Source organism: Budorcas taxicolor, chromosome 9, assembly GCF_023091745.1.
Source record: "Budorcas taxicolor isolate Tak-1 chromosome 9, Takin1.1, whole genome shotgun sequence".
In the NCBI taxonomy this organism is placed as follows: domain Eukaryota; kingdom Metazoa; phylum Chordata; class Mammalia; order Artiodactyla; family Bovidae; genus Budorcas; species Budorcas taxicolor.
The window spans coordinates 37299109-37316996 of record NC_068918.1 but is presented as its reverse complement, the minus strand read 5'-3'; positions in this window follow the sequence as shown (position 1 = coordinate 37316996).

Here is a 17888-nt window from a genome sequence, read left to right as displayed (position 1 = left end):
ATCTGCATATCTGAGGTTATTGATATTTCTCCCGGCAATCTTGATTCTAGCTTGTGCTTCTTCCAGCCAAGCGTTTCTCATGATGTACTCTGCATATAAGTTAAATAAGCAGGGTGACTATATATAGCCTTGATGTACTCCTTTTCCTATTTGGAACCAGTCTGTTTTTCCATGTCCAGTTCTAACTGTTGCTTCCTGACCTGCATATAGGTTTCTCAAGAGGCAGGTCGGGTGGTCTGGTATTTCCATCTCTTTCAGAATTTTCCACAGTTTATTGTGATCCACACAGTCAAAGGCTTTGGCATAGTCAATAAAGCAGAAATAGATGTTTTTCTGGAACTCTCTTACTTTTTCCTTGATCCAGCGGATATTGGCAATTTGATTTCTGGTTCCTCTGCCTTTTCTAAAACCAGCTTGAACAATGGGAAGTTCACGGTTCAGGTATTGTTGAGGGCTGGCCTAGAGAATTTTGAGCATTACTTTACTAGCATGTGAGATGGGTGCAGTTGTGTGGTAGTTTGAGCATTCTTTGGCATTGCCTTTCTTTGGGATTGGAATGAAAACTGACCTTTTCCAGTCCTGTGGCCACTGCTGAGTTTTCCAAATTTGCTGGCATATTGAGTGCAGCACTTTGACAGCATTATCTTTCAGGATTTGAAATAGTTCAACTGGAATTCCATCACCTCCACTAGCTTTGTTCATGTTACAGGAGAAAAAAATAATTCCAGAAAAATAAAGTGATTGTCCCAGGATTTCCCAGCTAATTAATGCTAAACCAAGTCTCCAGATTGCTAAATTTGCTACATTTCCAATTGACAGTGGTGCTCTCAGTCATAAATATTTTAAAATCTATGGAATATATTAGGAAAATATTACAAAAAATTACTATCATAGGAAAAAAATGAAAAATCATAGGATGCTTCTTGGCATTTACCCAAAGAGATGAAAATTTGTGTCCACATAAAAATTTGTACACAGAGGTTAATGGCAAGTTTATTCACAGCTTTCAAAATGTGGAAGCAACCCAAAATATCCTTCAATAGTTGAATGAATAAATAAATTATGGTACATCTAGACAATGAAATATTATTAAGTATTAAAAAATGAGCTATTGAGCCATGAAAAATATGAAGGAAACTTAAATGCATATTACTCAGTGAAATAAACCAATCTGATAAGGCCAGATACTGTATGATTCTAACTATGTTACCTAAAAAAGGCAAAACTATGGAAACAGTAAAAAAAATTCAGTGGTTGCCAGAGCTGTTGGAGTGTATGAGGGAGAAATGGACAGGCAGAGCAAAGAGGATTTACAGGACAGTAAAACTAGTCTGTATGATACTTTAATGATGGATATATGACATTATACATTTGTCCAAATCCACAGGGTATGCAAAACCAAGAGTGAACCGTAATATAAACTAGGGATTTTAGTGATTATGATGTGTCAATACAGATTCATCAGTTGTAACAGATGTTTCTCTCTGGGGGAAGATATTGATAGTGGAGAAAGCTATAAATTTGTGGAGTCAGGGAATATGTGGAAATCTCTATACCTTTCCCCTTGATTTTTCTATGAACTTAAAACTGCTCTAAAACATAAAATCTTGGTTTAAAAATTTCTCTCTCTAGGTAACTGCATATATATATGTGTGTTTGGGGGGGTGTATATATAAACACATACACGTATCTGTAGAGAGCGCTACATGTATAACTGTATTGTCTTTTTCCTACGTTCCAGACACAATTCCAAACATTGTACAATTATTATCTCATTTAACATTGGAAATAGGCACTATTAGTAGCCTGTTCTATATATTGGAAAATAAAACTCAGAAATTTAACTTGTTTTCCCAAGGTCACACAAAGGAGCCAACATATCTTAAATACAATGATTAACACCCCAGGCTCATAACCATCCCAAAATGATGCATCATGTAAAGATAATAACAGAGGTCAAACAAAATTGAAGTTTAGAAAGGACACCAATACAACTGTAATAAGACTGAAGTAAAAGTTCAGAAAGATCAAATACTGAAAATATCAAGGTTTTCAAGGACAGGCTTGTATTTGGTATCTGTTCATTTACTCCACAAATATTTATTCAATATTTACCATATGTCAGCACCATTCTAGTCAATGAGGAGTCAGAGGTAAGGATCATCTCTCTGCTTCCCATAGAGCTTATGTTTTAATGGGATGTGTAATAAACAAAAGAGATGTTCAATAAACAAAAAATGTATACATGCAAAAGAAAAACATCTGAGTTAGTAATTTAGATAATTCAAGTCTGGTGATATGACAGTGAGTGAGCCAATTTAAAAAAGAGATACAGATTAATGAGAACCTGGAGAGAGCTCTCTAAACTGATGACCTTTGAACTGGTATCTGAAGGACAAATATTAGCTACAAGAAGGTCAGTGGGAAATGTATGCCAGTCAGAGCAAACCAGTCAGTCCAGAGCCGGAAGACTGCGGCTAGCTGCAGTCATCATGATCAACTCCACAGAGAATAGCGTGAGATGATGCTAAACAGAAGAGAGCGAAGTCCTGAGCAGAAAATTCCTAAGTGCAGTGAGAAGACATTGGAGGATTTTACACCAGCCTAAACATGAAAAGCATCCCACAGCAGGGTGCTTATGTGGAGAAGTGTTTGTAGGTAGCAGGATGGAAGCAGGAAGAACAAAAAGAAAGTGATTACAAGCATGAAGTCCAGTTCAAAGATGACACTGGTATCCACAAAAGTGTTGGAGATGGAGGCAGAGAAGAGCAAATCTGGGAGAGATGTTTGAGAGAGAGACACAGCAGAGTTTGCTGACATGAGGAGTGATAAAGAATTTGAGGTAAGCCCTTGACATTGCACAGAGTTCAGATAGAATGAGAGATGAGAAAACATTCTTTGGGGAGAAACTCAAACCTGAAGCATTCCCAAATTATACAGAAAAAGAAATAATCATGGGAAAGACATATGTGGATATATTTCAAAGACAACATAATAACAGTCTGCAAAAAGCCATTATATGACTGCCACATTTGTCATTCAAATGATGTCTGGAGCCCGTTCAGGGAATTCAGATGAAAATGTTACAGGCAACACGAGAGATCCTTGATAAAATTTAGAGATGCAGAAATTAGATAACAGCATATTCACCTCAGTTCAGTTCAGTTCAGTCGCTCAGTTGTGTCCAACTCTTTGCGACCCCATGAATCGCAGCACACCAGGCCTCCCTGTCCATCACCAACTCCCAGAGTTCACTCAGACTCACATCCGTCGAGTCAGTGATGCCATCCAGCCATCTCATCCTGGGTCGTCCCCTTCTCCTCCTGCCCCCAATCCCTCCCAGCATCAGAGTCTTTTCCAATGAGTCAACTCTTCGCATGAGGTGGCCAAAGCACTGAAGCCTCAGCTTCAGCATCATTCCTTCCAAAGAAATCCCAGGGTTGATCTCCTTCAGAATGGACTGGTTGGATCTCCTTACAGTCCAAGGGACCCTCAAGAGTCTTCTCCAACACCACAGTTCAAAAGCATCAATTCTTCAGCGCTCAGCTTTCTTCACAGTCCAACTCTCACATCCATACATGACCACAGGAAAAACCATAGCCTTGACTAGACAGACCTTAGTCAGCAAAGTAATGTCTCTGCTTTTGAATATACTATCTACGTTGGTCATAACTTTCCTTCCAAGGAGTAAGCGTCTTTTAATTTCATGGCTGCAGTCACCATCTGCAGTGATTTTGGAGCCCCCAAAAATAAAGTCTGACACTGTTTTCATTGTTTCCCCATCTATTTCCCATGAAGTGATGGGACCAGATGCCATGATCTTCGTTTTCTGAATGTTGAGCTTTAAGCCAACTTTTTCACTCTCCTCTTTCACGTTCATCAAGAGGCTTTTTAGGTCCTCTTCACTTTTTGCCATAAGGGTGGTGTCATCTGCATATCTGAGGTTATGGGTATTTCTCCCCGCAATCTTGATTCCAGCTTGTGCTTTTTCCAGTCCAGCGTTTCTCATGATGTACTCTGCATATAAGTTAAATAAGCAGGGTGACAACATACAGCCTTGACGTACTCCTTTTCCTATTTGGAACCAGTCTGTTGTTCCATGTCCAGTTCTAACTATTCCTTCCTGACCGGCATACAGATTTCTCAAGAGGCAGGTTAGGTGGTCTGGTATTTCCATCTCTTTCAGAATTTTCCACAGTGTATTGTGATCCACACAGTCAAAGGCTTTGGCATAGTCAATAAAGCAGAAATAGATGTTTTTCTGGAACTCTCTTGCTTTTTCCATGATCCAGTGGATGTTGGCAATTTGATCTCTGGTTCCTCTGCCTTTTCTAAAAACAGCTTGAACATCTGGAAGTTCACAGTTCACGTATTGCTGAAGCCTAGCTTAGAGAATTTTGAGCGTTACTTTACTAGCATGTGAGATGAGTGCAATTGTGCGGTAGTTTGAGCATTCTTTGGCGTTGCCTTTCTTTGGGATTGGAATGAAAACTGACCTTTTCCAGTCCTGTGGTCACTGCTGAGTTTTCCAAATTTGCTGGTATATTGAGTGCAGAACTTTCACAGCATCATCTTTCAGGATTTGAAACAGCTCAACTGGAATTCCATCATCGCCACTAGCTTTGTTCGTAGTGATGCTTTCTAAGGCCCACTTGACTTCACTTTCCAAGATGTCTGGCTCTAGATTAGTGATCACATCAACATAATTATCTGGGTCGTGAAGATCTTTTTTGTACAGTTCTTCCGTGTATTCTTGCCACCTCTTCTTAATATCTTCTGCTTCTGTTAGGTCCCTACCATTTCTGTCCTTTATCGAGCCCATCTTTGCATGAAATATTGCCTTGGTATATCTGATTTTCTTGAAGAGATCTCTAGTCTTTCCCATTCTGTTGTTTTCCTCTATTTCTTTGCAGTGATCGCTGAAGAAGGCTTTCTTATCTCTTCTTGCTATTCTTTGGAACTCTGCCTGGTATACTCATTTTTATGAGGGTCTTTGAGTAAGACCTGAGGGTTTTCTTTCAGGAAACCCATCAGACACTATCCCCTTAAATGAGTATTGGCCCTTTCAAAATAACCTCTCTGGAAGAACATGAGCTTATTCTAATAATACTTAAATTACTCAATAAATTTTTAGAACCCCATGATGAGGTTTACTTTCAGAGCCCGCCATTCATTCTCAGCTAAAAATCTATGTCCTTTGAGGTTGGGCTTATTCAGAGAGCAGAGCAGCTGATAGAGTTGAGCTCTGTCATTGTCCTATGGTGTCTTCAGCAAAGACACAGCAGTGAACCTAAGCTCCATGTATGTAAGGCCGTCACATGCACAGAAGCACTTAGACACAACAGAATTCCTGTGTGATGTCTGAAGGACAGTTTAACCCTGTGAATTGAATTTTTCATGAGCAAAGCCATGGGTTGTCAAAGCAACAAACCCACTTTGTATCCAGAGGCAATATTTTGGTGTAGTCTTTTTTTACAGGTTGGGGCTGGTGGTGTGTTCTGCACCAATTTTGAGCTTCTCTTACATACAACTAGATATGACACATTTTAGCACTGATTTCTAGGTTTTAATATGTTATGTTCCCACCTCTTGACTGAGGGCAGGGGAATACAGGAGGGTCAAGCCTACTGCTTAATGTGTGGGATACTTTGTGCCTACTGTTCAGTGCAAGTATATGAACTTTTCTGAACTTGCCTTATTTCCGAGTTTTTTTTTTTTTTAAGAATACTTACATATCTTTTTCTAAAATATGTTCTTTAGCTTCCCTTCTAACAGTAAGTTTTTATTTGAATGCACGAAACATCTGACCTTCTCTGAGTCTGTGGACTGCAATGTAAATGGATGAGTGATCCCAATATTTTCAGGCACCTTTTTCCCCTCTCAGAATGGAAAAACTGATTGACATTGTTGTTGTTGTTTATAAACTCCTTTTGACATGTCTAATATCTCACTTGCATATTTGCTACACCACACATGGAGAAAAAGATCTGAACCATTTGCTCTCAAAAATTGCCACTAGTTTATATGTTGTCAAAAAGCAACATGCAATTTTGTGCACTGCCTTTGCTGACACAAGAATGACTGGTCAGATGTGACAGTATTGCTACTGTAGGTGGGATAGGAATTTTTATTACTGTTCCAACAGGACAGTCCCTGTATGGGTCTACTACCACAGTGACTCAAATTCTAGGGATAAATAGACTTAGAGATACAAGCAATGCACACTCGCTATAGATGCATGCAGGTTTTCACTACTGTGAAGAAAATTTTCCAAAAAAATAAAATGGCTTGATAACTCAGATTCCGTCATAGCAAAAGAGTTATCCATATGGATGAGACAAATAAGAATATTGATTTTAGCTCAGATCTATATACTTCTAGGTTGGAAGTCAACCAATACAGCTTTAGCAAATCACATAAAGACTAAATTTGCAGGGTTGTAAGTCCATTCCTGCAGAAGAATAATCACTTCCTCAGATCCAAGCCCCTCCTCCTGAATCACTAGTTCTCTACCCTACAGAACAGAACTTTTTAGGAGAAGTGACATTTGCAGATTTTTTCTTTGTGTTTTGTTCTACTGTTCCTTTTCATTACATCCCTATTGTTTAACATCTTTCTAACTCTCTCATTCTGGTTCACAATCATTTTATCATTGCTTTGTGTTGTTTTTTGATTGCTATCGTTCATCTGTTCCTAACTCTATTTTTCTATTGACTACCAGAAGATGCTGGGTAAAATGATTTAGTCCACTTTACCTAGGTTTTTAAATGAGATTTTGTTCTTTCTCGGTTGTCTCTCCTTTATTACACTCCTATTTCCTGGAGATACTCCTCTCAAAGTAGCTACCTGCACACAAGACCTTATTTCAGCCTCTACTTTCAAAAGAACTCAAATTAAGGCAGTTGGTCCTTGGAATGTCCTAGGAGGACAAGCCCTCGGGATGGAATTCTAGATCTAAATCATTCCCCAGACAAATAAGAAAATCTACTAACTACTAGTGGTAATAACCAGGTATGGGCTGTAGCATCGCAGTAATTAAGACTGTGATCACAGTGGAGGAAGAATCATGTGGTAGGAGAGTAGTGCTATACCTGAATGGTATGGGGCAACTGTATACTCTTAAGGATTGTAGAGCAGACTGGCTTTTGTTTCCTTAGAAGTCTTAAAGAAAGAGACCTATAGGAATGCAAAGACTTAAAATACTCATTCTCTCTTTCTTCTATTCACATGAATGACACAGAAAAGTCAAAACAGATTAGAGTGAATGTAAAAACTAGGAGCTGATTTCAGACTTTTTGGCACTTACAATATGGCCATTTATCTAACTGCATGGACTTCCTTGTGACTCACTGTGAGGCTGCAGAGGATGCACCAACCAAAGTAATGGACATAAAACCAACCATTCCAAAGTGATCAAGGAGAGTCTGCAAACGCAAGGAAGACTGTGTAGGGAGTGAAAATATCTCAACCAATGGTATGGCAGTGGCAGGGAAATTCCCAGACTTCCATTTTTTCACACAAACACCTTTTGCAAGTGTTCACTGCTTCACCAAGGTTCTGGTGAAATAAAAGTCTACCTTGCCTAAAACAGTGATATCCAGTTCCAGTTCAGTTGCTCAGTCATGTCTGACTCTTTGCAACCCCATGGACTGCAGCACATCAGGCTTCCCTGTCTATCACCAATTCCCAGAGCTTGCTCAAACTCATATCCATCAGGTCAGTGATGCCATCCAACTATTTCATCTTCTGTCATCCCCTTCTCCTTCTGTCTTCTATCTTTCAATGCACCAATTTTTCTTGTTATGCTCTACCCATTCTCTCCTTGCTACTTGTTGTCATCTCCCCCAAAAAGTCTATGTAACCAAGTCCTGGTTTCAGGCTTTGATTTCAAAGAAAACAAAACCAAGATAGAGTGGACCAGTGCCAGGTTCTGGTATTGTGAAAGCCTAATTGATCAGACAACCCTGGGGATACCCAAGCCTAAGAAACGGTGCCCAGGGAACATCAGACAAGCCCAGAGTTCTCTGTCAATACCTGCATTACTACGTACGATACTGACAGATAATGCCCAGCATGGAAAATGCTTTTGGATTTGCATGGTATGTCTGCCATCCTTCCTCAGCTCTAATGCTTTCACATGATTCTAGGTTTCTGAATCTCAAATTTAGCTACATAACCTAGTTAGTGGTTGATAAACTACTGTGAGAGCAAAATCAAAATAGTGCTCAATTGCTGGGGAAAAAAAAAAGATAGGGCTGATTGACCTAGAGATCTAAGCAAAGGGAATGATTACAGGGCTCCGAGTATTAGAACAGATACTAGATAGACATGTGGAAAAGGGAGCAGTCTGGAAACTTTATTAGAATCAGACCTCAACTTAGGAACCATGTTTACAGTAGTGTCACTCTGAGGCCTCATCCATGACAGTATCCATTCCAAACCCTGAAATGTGGTTGAACCCAGCCACAAAATCACTGGGAAGGGGGTACAGAATTGATGTGGTCCCATCAGCACCTGAGCTGACTTCACAACTTCAAAACTGTTGTGACATTCCTTAGAAGATTCTGCCCTCAAAGTGAGAATGAACCAGAGTATAACAACCCTGCACTATTTCTAGACACATTAAACATTTTCTATGAATTGTTTCAGAAATGTCTCCTTCTCTTCTCTCATTTGCAGGTTAGTGAATCCCTCGTTATCTAGAACTGATTTATCTTTATATGTTATCAAAAGATCTTAAGAATAGAATAAATATGTATTTTATAGATATTTATGACAACATTTATACCCATTGTTTTATCAATGTACTCTTCCATGTCTTGATCACAGTCAGTATTAGCCTAATTTTTTAAATGAGAAAAACTGTCTACTAAGTCAAGAAATCTACAAGCAATAAATGCTGGAGAGGGTGTGGAGGAAAGGGAACCCTCCTACACTGTTGTTGGGAATGTCACTTAGTACAACATCTACGGAGAATATTATGGAGATTCCTTAGAAGTTTAAAAAACGAGCTACCATATGATGTTGGAATCCCACTCCTGACCATATATCCTGAGAAAACCATAATTTGAAAGGGACAGTCATTACTTCTGACCTTCTACTTTGTCTTTCAGTCAGTTCAGTCGCTCAGTCATGAACGACTCTTTGCGATCCCACGAATTGCAGCACGCCAGGCCTCCCTGTCCATCACCATCTCCCGGAGTTCACTCAGACTCACGTCCATGGAGTCCGTGATGCCATCCAGCCATCTCATCCTGGGCCGTCCCCTTCTCCTCCTGCCCCCAATCTCTCCCAGCATCAGAGTCTTTTCCAATGAGTCAACTCTTCGCATGAGGTGGCCAAAGTACTGGAGCTTCAGCTTTAGCATCATTCCTTCCAAAGAAATCCCAGGGTTGATCTCCTTCAGAATGGACTGGTTGGATCTCCTTGCAGTCCAAGACACCCTCAAGAATCTTCTCCAATACCACAGTTCAAAAGCATCAATTTTTCGGCACTCAGCCTTCTTCACAGTCCAACTCTCACATCCATACATGATCACTGGAAAAACCATAGCCTTGACCAGGCGGACCTTAGTCGGCAAAGTAATGTCTCTGCTCTTGAATGTACTGTCTAGGTTGGTCATAACTTTCCTTCCAAGGAGTAAGCGTCTTTTAATTTCATGGCTGCAGTCACCATCTGCAGTGATTTTGGAGCCCCCAAAAATAAAGTCTGACACTGTTTTCATTGTTTCCCCATCTATTTCCCATGAAGTGATGGGACCAGATGCCATGATCTTCGTTTTCTGAATGTTGAGCTTTAAGCCAACTTTTTCACTCTCCTCTTTCACGTTCATCAAGAGGCTTTTTAGGTCCTCTTCACTTTTTGCCATAAGGGTGGTGTCATCTGCATATCTGAGGTTATGGGTATTTCTCCCCGCAATCTTGATTCCAGCTTGTGCTTTTTCCAGTCCAGCGTTTCTCATGATGTACTCTGCATATAAGTTAAATAAGCAGGGTGACAATATACAGCCTTGACGTACTCCTTTTCCTATTTGGAACCAGTCTGTTGTTCCATGTCCAGTTCTAACTATTCCTTCCTGACCGGCATACAGATTTCTCAAGAGGCAGGTTAGGTGGTCTGGTATTTCCATCTCTTTCAGAATTTTCCACAGTGTATTGTGATCCACACAGTCAAAGGCTTTGGCATAGTCAATAAAGCAGAAATAGATGTTTTTCTGGAACTCTCTTGCTTTTTCCATGATCCAGTGGATGTTGGCAATTTGATCTCTGGTTCCTCTGCCTTTTCTAAAACCAGCTTGAACATCAGGGAGTTCACAGTTCACGTATTGCTGAAGTCTGGCTTGGAGAATTTTGAGCATTACTTTACTAGCATGTGAGATGAGTGCAATTGTGCGATAGTTTGAGCATTCTTTTGCATTGCCTTTCTTTGGGATTGGAATGAAAACTGACCTTTTCCAGTCCTGTGGCCACTGCTGAGTTTTCCAAATTTGCTGGTATATTGAGTGCAGCACTTTCACAGCATCATCTTTCAGGATTTGAAACAGCTCAACTGGAATTCCATCACTGCCAGTAGCTTTGTTCATAGTGATACTTTCTAAGGCCTACTTGACTTCACTTTCCAAGATGTCTGGCTCTAGATTAGTGATCACATCATCATGATTATCTGGGTCGTGAAGATCTTTTTTGTACAGTTCTTCCATGTATTCTTGCCAGCTCTTCTTAATATCTTCTGCTTCTGTTAGGTCCCTACCATTTCTGTCCTTTATCGAGCCCATCTTTGCATGAAATATTCCCTTGGTATCTCTAATTTTCTTGAAGAGATCTCTAGTCTTTCCCATTCTGTTGTTTTCCTCTATTTCTTTGCATTGATCACTGAAGAAGGCTTTCTTATCTCTTCTTGCTATTCTTTGGAACTCTGCATTCAGATGCTTATATCTTTCCTTTTCTCCTTTGTTTTTCACCTCTCTTCTTTTCACAGCTATTTGTAAGGCCTCCCCAGACAGCCATTTTGCTTTTTTGCATTTCTTTTCCATGGGCATGGTCTTGATCCCTGTCTCCTGTTCAATGTCACGAACCTCAGTCCATAGTTCATCAGGTACTCTATCTATCAGATCTAGGCCCTTAAATCTATTTCTCACTTCCACTGTATAATCATAAGGGATTTGATTTAGGTCATACCTGAATGGTCTAGCAGTTTTCCCTACTTTCTTCAATTTAAATCTGAATTTGGTAATAAGGAGTTCATGATCTGAGCCACAGTCACCTCCCAGTCTTTAGCATATCCAAAGTTTCTTTCATAACTTCATCTGAACATCAGTATGCTAAATATTATTTCTGCTTTTATAATTTTAATTACACCATGATGAAACCCAGTTTTAAACACCTTTTCATATACATTGATTTTTTCATTTATATTCTTAAAAAAACTTAATAGTACTGCCTCACCCACATCTGGTTTCATTGCTCAGATTATAGCCCTACTACCCTTGTTCATTTAGTCACAACTTAATATCCTATGTCATACTCTCACTCACATTCTAATCATATGTCAAAACAATGGCATCAATGCTATGACCCCTTTCCTGGCAGATAAGTTTGTGGGTTCAATCACCTTTGAAATGTACCCATAAAAATAACTTCAAATATTAAAAAATGTATATTCACAAATGCACATAAATTATCCTTTGGTGATCCTGACACCTGTATGCAATGATTTAATGTAACATCTTTGGGAAACTGTCTCAATTATTCAGACACTGACCTGGCTATAATAATGCTAATGTTAATGCTGTCCTTGTAAACAATTCCAATATAGACAAGTCTCTTACAGAGATGGAGATAGAGCTTCACAGTAGTCATGATCATCTTTATTCAAACACATGTATAATGTTACTTTCTGATATTGTGTTGGAAACCAGATGAAGCCAGTTTTAGGCTTGCTAATACACCTGGAACAGGCTATTTTAGGAAATAATCATCTTTTGGAGCCAGGGAATAATAGGTAAAGTTGAGAAAAAAGACAAAAGTAAGGCTAAAGGAGGCTTATTCAAGAAAATGACAGATAAAGTATAAAGTTAGGTATTAAGGCCAAATGTGAGTTAATATGAGTCAAGAGCCATGGAAAAGATCATTATTATAGGGCCCTACAGAGGCGCCCATGTCATTAATAAAATGTGAGATGCACAAACTCAGAAAGCTGGCAAATTGGCTTTTAAGAGGACGGCAAACATATTTGAAAATAAAACAATTCAGGGACTGGAAGTAGAGTTAATACAGGAACTAGCAGAATACTCATATAAGAGAAAAAAATAGATCCCCAGCCACGGAGTGTGACTGAAGCAGCTGAAAGAAAACACATTCATACGCACTTAACTAGATTTTAAAACTAGGAGTAATATTCTCCAACCTTTTTTATTTTAAAATCTTGCTGATTATACTTAAACTACCATTTGGCTTGTTAAAATTCCTAGGTCACACATTCCCTCTCCTCCAACATTCTGCAGACAATTTATCTCCAATGTTCAGTTTTTCAGCAGGAAGTCTGAGGCCAGACTGATATATTTCCCTTATTAGGCAACTTGCTCTTTTGGCCAGCTCATACGCATCTTTCCGTTATTCAGCTAGTATCACTTTTTAAAAACAAATTTCTCATTTATATTTGTAACTTTAGAATGACTCTCCAGTTCTGCATGTTTAATTTTAAACTCCTGAAGATCTCCTGGAGAAGGAAATGGCAACCCACTCCAGTACTCTTGCCTGGAGAATCCCACAGACAGAGGAGCCTGGTAGGCTACAGTCCATAGGGTCGCAAAGAGTCGGACACGACTGAGCGACTTCACTTCACTTCAAAGATGCTCTACAATTATGTTTGAACAGGAGTTTGTTCCATTATCTTAGTTCTCTTGTTAGAGTCATCATTGTGGGTTATATTCACTCCTTTGGCCTATAATCCACATCCAAAATTCTCTCTAGCACTTGCTCTTCATAATAGTATCCTCCATGAAAATCAATATGTTTTTAGCTGTGAATTTTCTTCATTGTTATAATTTTAATTTCTGTAATTTATTTTTCTTTCATTTGTTTCCTAAAAGCTCCATACTCCATCTTCCATTGTTCACCATGTCTTCCCTGCGCTCTTATTTTTTCTTCATATTTTACATTGAAAACTGTCTCAAAATTGTTCCTTAAAATTCATCACAATGTTTGTTCAGAATTATCAACAATCATTATTTATAAATAGATAAGTCACTCAGTCATGTCCAACTGTTTGTAACCACATGGACTGTAGCCCTCCAGGCTCCTCTGTCCATAGAATTCTCCAAATAAGAATACTGGAGCGGGTAGCCATTCCCTTCTCTAGGGGATCTTCTCAACCCAGGAATCAAACCAGGGTGTCCTGCACTGCAGGCAGATTCTTTACCATCTGAGCCCCCAGGGATGCTTGTCATCATTTAGTTTATGGCAAAAATATTATTATGATGCTTTGCTATTTGTGTTTTTCCATTACTTTGCTCCTTTGCTTTATGTCATCATTATTTAGACATAGTATCAATTTCCCTTGTTCTTTGGGTATTATTCATGTTTTAAAGCAATTTTTTTCTGGACTAGATTTTTTTAGGAGGTTTATTTACTTAGGAAGGAGCTTCTGGTCTCTCTAGACTCTTGCTGTAAAGAGATGATGGTTTTGTACTTGAGGCAGACCCCTTAGCTCTGAGCTCTCCACTGCAGGCCTCCTCTCTCTGGATCTTCCCTCTACCTCATTTATACCCCAACTTTAAGCCACTCTTCTTCTGAGTTTAGAGTCTAAGTCCCATCTATTTCTTGTTCTCAGGAGAAAGAGATTACATGGTCATTTCTGGTTTTCCTATATACGTTTGGGTGATTCCCAAAATGAAAAGAAACACTGTCCTCACATTCCCAATTTGAAATCATAAATGTCCTCTTTGCCTACTTTTGTTGGGAAGGTTAAAGGACTTTTCTCTACCAGTATCACAATTGGCTAGAATCAGTTTAGTCTTGCTCCATTAACTATTTTCATGGCCTCTTGTGTTCTATTTTGTACCATCTTCATCCTCAAGAAACTTGAGATGTACACTTTGCTTTGAATCAAAGAAAAATCTAAGTGTTACTGTGACTTCTGGAAAGAATTTTTCATCAAACAGGGTTTTCCTACACCTGAGTTGAAAGACACTCTCATTTCTTTGAAATGTCAACTTTAGCAGGTTCTCTAAGAGGTTGGGAACAGCCTTCAACTCCTTCTAAGGAGGAATTCATTTGCTGTTGGTTGGATACCCAAATACTTGTTCCCTTTCCCCTGTATTCTCTTAAAGTGCACTTTGAGGAAACTTTTTTCCTCCGTTCCATTTAATTTATATAAAGTGATATTCCAGCAGAAAGTGACAAGAATATCCTTCCAAGAAGAAATAAGCCATTTGAAGTTTCCTGGCAATAACATCTTACAGGGACCCTGCCATCTGGTGTCAGTGGTTACTGTTGATCAATAGCATGTGATGTGTTTGTCAAGTGCAGCTGACATTTATTGTCTTCTATCCTTGTTTACTATATTAGCAGACAGCTGGCTACAAAAAAAGTCCAACAAGAGGAGATTCTCTCTGACATACCTGCAACTCCTCTCTCCAGGAGATGTCATCTTTTCATCATTTTTAGATCAAAATAAAGGCAAGCAGACACAAATAAAAGTTATCATATTTGGATTTCAAAACCTGCTAGTCAAGATTCAAACAAGTTAATTAACAAACTTTGTGCCAAAATCTTTTCCCAATATTTTCGTACATGTCCAGTGATCTAGTCAATCTGTATGATTACTGAATTTCCACATTCAACAGCTTTTCTTTCCCACATACTTTTTCATGCAGCTCCTTCTATCTAGAATGTTTACTATCTTTCAATTCTTGCTTTTATTTTTTGTTAATTTTCATCTAAACCTTCTTTCATGGTTCTGTTCAAACGGCACAACATCCATGAAGCCTTTTGACTGATATAAAATAGGTATGACTCTTTTTCCTCTACTAAACCACAGTAACATATTTTTCCCTATAGTTCTTGCCATTGCATCTATTTGTTTAGTTATCCATAAGCTTATTTCAAACCAGTCCTTGAAGGAAATATCCACAGCTTCCTATGTTTTAGACCCAGAGACCCTTGAAGATTACAAGTATACTACATGCTTAATAGGTTAAATTAAAAACTATAGGAAGAATGTCATAATGACTATTGGTTTCATTCTTGTCTCTTAAGTAACATGCATTTCCAAGATGAAGGAAATTATTGGAAAGAAAAGGCTTATTATTTCTATGTGCTAGTCACTATCCTAAGTGTAGAATTGGGGAAGAAATATCTCCAGGCATATAGTCACATCAAATCACAGAGGGTCAGTAACTTCTTTTTTTTTAATTTTACTTTACCCTGTATCTTAGCCATAGCTGACTGGCCAGAGGTAACAGAGAGCTAAGTTGGACTAATTGTATCGTGTCATGGGAACAACAGCTGGGACAGAGATGTTCCCCAATTCTGAACACAAAGAGTCAGAAAAGACCTGTCTGTGGTGAAGAAACATATACTTAAACTTCACTGGGCATCCCACCATCCACCTGTCCCTGCTGATTTACGGTTCTGCCATTTTTTCCAGTGCTCCCTACCCCTACCTTCTTCCCTTTAATTCTTCTTGCCAGCAACTAGAGGATTATTGAATTATTATGCTCAACAGTTTATCATCTCTTATTTCCCTGACTCCTTCCAAATTTGCCCTTGATTTTCCCTGTTAGGCAGAAATATTAGTATGTAATATACCTTCTTTGGTTTGTCTGAACAACCAGAAAGTTATTTTAAATAGATTTTTCTGACCTCTGAATAAAGTCCAGCCAGTAAAATGATACAGACTCCTGACATTCAGCTACAAGATTCATAGAACCACAGCTTCCTTGGTCTTATCTGTGTTCTTATTAGCTGCAGAGGGATGGCAGCAGATCTTAAAGACATTTTCAAAACCTTGAGAGTCAAAGTAAAGTGCTTCCTTTGACCAAAGCTACCAGGGTCTTCTAGGAAAGAAGAGGGTCCTGGGTCCTGGGAATGAAAAGGCCCTTGGTCTTAAAACACTAAAGTAAACTTAGTTTTATGACAGCAGGTGAATTGATCAGAACTAATGTAGAAATAGGAAGAACTGTTTTCTTGTTTTATTATAGCAACTGTGCGTGTGTGTGTGCTAACTCTCTTCAGCAGGCTTAGCACACATGCAGGAGGGTTTTCTACTACTAGCACCACATGGGAAGCCCATGTCTACTGTATGCTGTGGAAATATTTCTAGGTATATTATCTTGAGTATATCCTGCTCCTGCTGCTGCTGTTGCTGCTGCTAAGTCACTTTAGTCGTGTCCGTCTCTGTGAGACCCCATAGATGGCAGCCCACCAGGCTCCCCAGTCCCTGGGATTCTCCAGGCAAGAACACTGGAGTGGGTTGCCATTTCCTTCTCCAATGCATGAAAGTGAAAAGTGAAAGTGAAGTCACTCAGTCGTATCTGACTCTTTGCGACCCCATGGATGGCAGCCTACCAGGTTCCTCTGCCCATGGGATTTTCCAGGCAAGAGTACTGGAATGAGTTGCCACTGCCTTCTCCAAGTATATCCTAGATGGTATTTATATGTTATTCTAAGCCCTGTACATAAATTCTCACTCACTTAAAATGACTGTTAATTAGATATTATTCATCCCAGAAACATGTGAAAGAAGGCAACAAACATAACATGGTTACTGCTTTCTACTAGCTGTGCTATGGACTATGTGTTTCAGGACAGAGAAATGTCCCATAAAGAAACATTTCTAGCATTAGGATTTCAGTAGCAACTCCAGTGAGTGATACATGGATGGAACACAAAATTAAAATTAGGTTAGCCAGGTAAGAGGGGATGTGTTATAAGGGACATTCCAATTCAGTGGTAGTTCAGTTCAGTTCAGTCACTCAGTCGTGAACGACTCTTTGCGACCCCATGAATCGCAGCACGCCAGGCCTCCCTGTCCATCACCAACTCCCGGAGTTCACTCAGACTCACGTCCATCGAGTCAGTGATGCCATCCAGCCATCTCATCCTCTGTCGTCCCCTTCTCCTCCTGCCCCCAATCCCTCCCAGCATCAGAGTCTTTTCCAATGAGTCAACTCTTCACATGAGGTGGCCAAAGTACTGGAGTTTCAGCTTCAGCATCTTTCCCTCCAAAGAAATACCAGGGCTGATCTCCTTCAGAATGGACTGGTTGGATCTCCTTGCAGTCCAAGGGACTCTCAAGAGTCTTCTCCAACACCACAGTTCAAAAGCATCAATTCATTGGCGCTCAGCCTTCTTCACAGTCCAACTCTCACATCCATACATGACCACAGGAAAAACCACAGCCTTGACTAGATGGACCTTAGTCGGCAAAGTAATGTCTCTGCTTTTGAATATACTATCTAGGTTGGTCATAACTTTTCTTCCAAGGAGTAAGCATCTTAATTTCATGGCTGCAGTCACCATCTGCAGTGATTTTGGAGCCCAAAAAAATAAAGTCTGACACTGCTATTTGGGATTACTTTGTATGTTTAAGCAATTTAGGGTGGGGAAAGAAAATAGGTTTCATCATTAACCCACATTTATTTTGCAGAAAATGTGTTATTTGTTGCAGGCCTCTGTGTTCCTAGCTTTTTGCGTTATTGATCTTCAATATAGCTAAATCTACGTGCTATTATTGTTACTATTATTTAAACTGCAAACAGCAGTAATATTAAATAATTCCAGTCTGAACAACTTAAGTGACTTAATAGTCCTCACAAGGGGGTGGTTTCATGCTGGGAAAGTGTTAACAGATAAAAACTGTGCAATTTGCAGAAATTGGTATGATAT